Raw genomic sequence first — 5135 nt, forward strand, 5'->3', positions numbered from 1 at the left:
TTTTAACATTCTTTAAACAACAAATTCAAAAATATGCACTGTTCAAGCATTTATTCAGAAAAACAATAGTATTGCCACCACATCAAAATAATTAAACTGTTTTAAAATTTGAAATTCATGCACTTCTTTTTCTTTTTCAATTAAAAACATTTTTCACTTAAGAAAGGTGATGGATTCATTTTCATAGCTTTAAGGCATAGACACTAAGACACTAATGATTATGTAATAAAGTCACAAACATAAATAAACATAAAGCACAATTTTCAAAAAATAGAAAATAAAGAACAAGGAAATTAAAGAACGGGTCCACCTTAGTGATGGCGGCTTGTTCTTCCTCTTGAAGATCTTATGGAGTGCTTGAGCTCCTCAATGTCTCTTCCTTGCCTTTGTTGTTCCTCTCTCATGCTTCTTTGGTCTTCTCTAATTTTATGGAGGAGGATGGAATGCTCTTGGTGCTCCACCCTTAGTTGTCCCATGTTGGAACTTAATTCTCCTAGGGAGGTGTTGATTTGCTCCCAATAGTTTTGTGGAGGAAAATGCATCCCTTGAGGCATCTCAGGGATTTCATGATGAGGAGTTTCCTCATGCTCTTGGTGAGGTTCTCTCACTTGCTCCATCCTTTTCTTAGTTATGGGCTTGTCCTCATCAATGAGGATGTCTTCCTCTTTGTCAATTCCAGCTGAATTGCAGAGGTGACAAATGAGGTGAGGGAAGGCTAACCTTGCCATAGTAGAGGACTTGTCCGCCACCTTGTAGAGTTCTTGGGATATAACCTCATGAACTTCTACTTCCTCTCTAATCATGATGCTATGAATCATGATAGCCCGGTCTATAGTAACTTCATATCAGTTGCTAGTAGGAATGATTGAGCGTTGGATGAACTCCAACCATCCCCTAGCCACGGGCTTGAGGTCATGCCTTCTTAGTTGAACCGGCTTCCCTCCTGAATCTCTCTCCCATTGAGCGCCTTCTTCACATATGTCCATGAGGAATTGGTCCAGTCTTTGATCAAAGTTGACCCTTCTAGTGTATGGGTGTGCATCTCCTTGCATCATGGGCAAGTTGAATGCCACACTTACATTTTTCGGACTAAAATCTAAGTATTTCCCCCGGACCATTGTAAGCCAATTCTTAAGATCCAGGTTCACACTTTGATCATGGTTCTTGGTGATCTATGCATTGGCATAGAACTCTTGAACCATTAAGATTCCGACTTGTTGAATGGGGTTGGTGAGAACTTTCCAACCTCTTCTTCGGATCTCATGTCGGATCTCCGGATATTCGCCCTTTTTGAGCTTAAAAGGGACCTCGGGGATCATCTTCTTCTTGGCCACAACTTCATAGAAGTGGTCTTGATGCACCCTTGAGAGGAATCTCTCCATCTCCCATGACTCGGAGGTGGAAGCTTTTGCCTTCTCTTTCCTCTTTCTAGAGTTTTCTCCGGCCTTTGGTGCCATTAATGATTATGAAAAAACAAAAAAGCTTTAGCTTTTACCACACCAAACTTAGAAGGTTGCTCGTCCTCGAGGAAAAGAAGAAAGAAGTGGGTAGAAGAAGAAGAAATAGAGGAGATGGAGGGGGCGTTGTGTTTCGGCCAAGGGGGAGAAGTAGTGTTTAGGTTGTGTGAAAATGAAGGAGTGAAGATGGGTTTATATAGGAGTGGAGAAGGGGGTATAGTTCGGCCATATAGGGTGGGTTTGGGAGGGAAAGTGGTTTGAATTTGAATGGGGAGGTAGGTGAGGTTTTATGAAGGATGGATGTGGATTGGTGAAGGGTTTATGGAGAAGAGGGTGGGATTTGATAGGTGAAGGGTTTTTGGGGAAGTGGTATTGAGGTGATTGGTGAATGGGTGAAGAAGAAAGAGAGAGGTGGGGTAGGTGGGGATCATGTTGGGTCTATAGATCCTGAGGTGTCAAGGATATCTCATCCCTGCACCAAGTGGCGTGCAAAAATGCCCCTTTCTGCCAATCCTGGCGTTAAACGCCAGGCTGCTGCCCATTTCTAGCGTTTAACACCAGCTTCTTGCCCATTCCTGGCGTTAAACGCCCAGAATGGTGCCAGACAGGGCGTTTAACGCCCATTCTGCTACCCTTACTGGCGTTTAAACGCTAGTAAGTTTCTCCTCTAGCGTGTTCTATTTTTCATTCTGTTTTTCCTTTTGTTTTTGCTTTTTCAATTATTTTTGTGACTTCACATGATCATCAACCTATAGAAAACATAAAATAACAAAAGAAAATAGAAATTTAACATAGATAATTAAAGATTGGGTTGCCTCCCAACAAGCGCTTCTTTAATGTCAATAGCTTGACAGTGGGCTCTCATGGAGCCTCACAGATGTTTAGAGCAATGTTGGAACCTCCCAACACCAAACTTAGAGTTTGAATGTGGGGGTTAAACACCAAACTTAAAGTTTGGTTGTGGCCTCCCAACACCAAACTTAGAGTTTGACTGTGGGGGCTCTGTTTGACTCTGTATTGAGAGAAGCTCTTCATGCTTCCTCTCCATGGTTACAGAGGGATATCCTTGAGCTTTAAACACAAGGGAGTCTTCATTCACTTGAATGATCAATTCTCCTCTGTCAACATCAATCACAGCTTTTGCTGTGGCTAGGAAGGGTCTGCCAAGGATGATGGATTCATCCATACACTTCCCAGTCTCTAAGATTATGAAATCAGCAGGGATGTAATGGTCTTCAACCTTTACCAAGACATCCTCTACAAGTCCATAAGCTTGTTTCTTTGAATTGTCTGCCATCTTCAGTGAGATTCTTGCAGCTTGTACCTCAATGATCCCTAGCTTCTCCATTACAGAGAGAGGCATAAAGTTTATACTTGATCCCAGGTCACACAGAGACTTCTCAAAGGTCATGGTGCCTATGGTACAAGGTATTGAGAACTTTCCAGGGTCTTGTCTCTTTAGAGGTAATCTCTGTCTAGTAAAGTCATCCAGTTCTTTGATGAGCAATGGAGGTTCATCCTCCCAAGTCTCATTACCAAATAACCTGGCATTTAGCTTCATGATTGCTCCAAGGTACTTAGCAACTTGCTCTTCAGTAACATCTTCATCCTCTTCAGAGGAAGAATACTCATCAGAGCTCATGAATGGCAAAAGTAAATTTAATGGAATCTCTATGGTCTCAGTCTGAGCCTCAGATTCCCATGGTTCCTCATTAGGGAACTCCATGGAGGTTAGTGGACGTCCATTAAGGTCTTCCTTAGTGGAGATCACTGCCTCTTCCTCCTCTCCAGGTTCGATCATGTGAGACGTGTTTATGGCCTTGCATTCTCTCTTTGGATTCTCTTCTGTATTGCTTGGGAGAGTACTAGGAGGGAGTTCAGTAATTTTTTTACTCAGCTGACCCACTTGTGCCTCCAAATTTCTAATGGAGGACCTTGTTTCAGTCATGAAACTTTGAGTGGTTTTGATTAGATCAGAGACAATGGCTGCTAAGTTAGAGTGGCTCTGCTTAGAATTCTCTGTCTGGTGCTGAGAAGATGATGGAAAAGGCTTGCTATTATTAAACCTGTTTCTTCCACCATTATTATTGTTGAAACCTTGTTGAGGTCTCTGTTGATCCTTCCATGAGAGATTTGGATGATTTCTCCATGAAAGATTATAGGTGTTTCCATAGGGTTCTCCCATGTAATTCACCTCTTCCATTACTGGGTTCTCAGGATCATAAGCTTCTTCTTCAGAGGAAGCTCCCTTAGTACTGCCTGTTGCTGTTTGCATTCCAGACAGACTCTGAGAAATCATATTGACTTGTTGGGTCAATATTTTATTCTGAGCCAATATGGCATTCAGAGTATCAATCTCAAGAACTCCCTTCTTCTGAGTTGTCCCATTATTCATGGGATTCCTTTCAGAAGTGTACATGAATTGGTTATTTGCAACCATTTCAATGAGTTCCTGAGCTTCTACAGGCGTCTTCTTCAGATGAAGAGATCCTCTAGCAGAGCTATCCAATGACATCTTAGATAGTTCAAATAGACCATCATAGAAAATACCTATGATGCTCCATTCTGAAAGCATGTCAGAAGGGCACCTTCTGATCAATTGCTTGTATCTTTCCCAAGCTTCATAGAGGGATTCACCTTCCTTCTGTCTAAAGGTTTGGACTTCCACTGTAAGCTTGCTCAATTTTTGAGGTGGAAAGAACTTTGCCAATAAGGCATTGACTAGCTTTTCCCAAGAGTTCAGGCTTTCTTTAGGTTGTGAATCCAACCATGTTCTAGCTCTGTCTCTTACAGCAAAAGGAAAAAGCATGAGTCTGTAGACTTCAGGGTCAACCCCATTGGTCTTGACAGTGTCACAGATTTACAAGAATTCAGCTAAGAACTGATGAGGATCTTCCAATGGAAGTCCATGGAACTTGCAATTCTGTTGCATTAGAGAAACTAATTGAGGCTTAAGCTCAAAGTTGTTTGCTCCAATGGCATGGATTGAGATGCTTCTCCCATAGAAGTCGGGAGCAGGTGCAGTAAAGTCACCAAGCACCTTTCTTGTATTGTTGGCATTGTTGTTTTCGGCTGCTATGGTTTCTTCTTCTTTGAAAAGTTCTGTTAGGCCCTCTAGAGAGAATTGTGCTTTAGCTTCTCTTAGCTTTCTCTTCAAGGTCCTTTCAGGTTCAGGATCAGCTTGAACAAGTATGCCTTTATCTTTGTTCCTGCTCATATGAAAGAGAAGAGAACAAGAAAGTAGGGAATCCTCTATGTCACAGTATAGAGATTCCTTGAGGTGTCAGAGGAAAAGAAGAATAGAAGGAGGAGGTAGATAGAAGGGAATTCAAACATATAAAGAAGGATAGAGTTCGAATTGCACCTTGAGGAGGAGTGTTAGTCCCTTAAATAGAAGGATGTGAGAAGAGGGGAAGAATTTTTGAAAATAAATTAAAAAGATTTTGAAATAATAAAAAGAAATTTGAAAATTTGATTGAGATTTTCGAAAATTAAGATTGGGAAAGAAATTAAGTGATTTTTGAAAAAGATTTTAAAATTAGAAATTAAAAAGATATGATTGAAAATTAATTTTGAAAAAGATGTGATTGAAAAGATATGATTGAGAAGATATGATTGAAAATCAAATTAAAAAGAGAAAGTTTTAAAATTAAAGTTGATTACTTGACTAACAAGAAA

The 5135-nt window shown here is 40.7% G+C and overlaps 1 non-coding gene across 1 annotated transcript; it reads left to right on the plus strand.

Moving 5' to 3' along the window:
* Nucleotides 1-4026: 4026 nt before the first annotated feature.
* Nucleotides 4027-4134, plus strand: LOC148545239 (small nucleolar RNA R71). Its single transcript, XR_015901529.1, has one exon. It is a non-coding gene; the product is annotated as a small nucleolar RNA R71 (small nucleolar RNA).
* Nucleotides 4135-5135: the final 1001 nt, after the last annotated feature.

The sequence above is a fragment of the Arachis ipaensis genome, chromosome B9 (genome assembly GCF_059453495.1).
Source record: "Arachis ipaensis isolate K30076 ecotype BB chromosome B9, ASM5945349v1, whole genome shotgun sequence".
In the NCBI taxonomy this organism is placed as follows: Eukaryota; Viridiplantae; Streptophyta; class Magnoliopsida; order Fabales; family Fabaceae; genus Arachis; species Arachis ipaensis.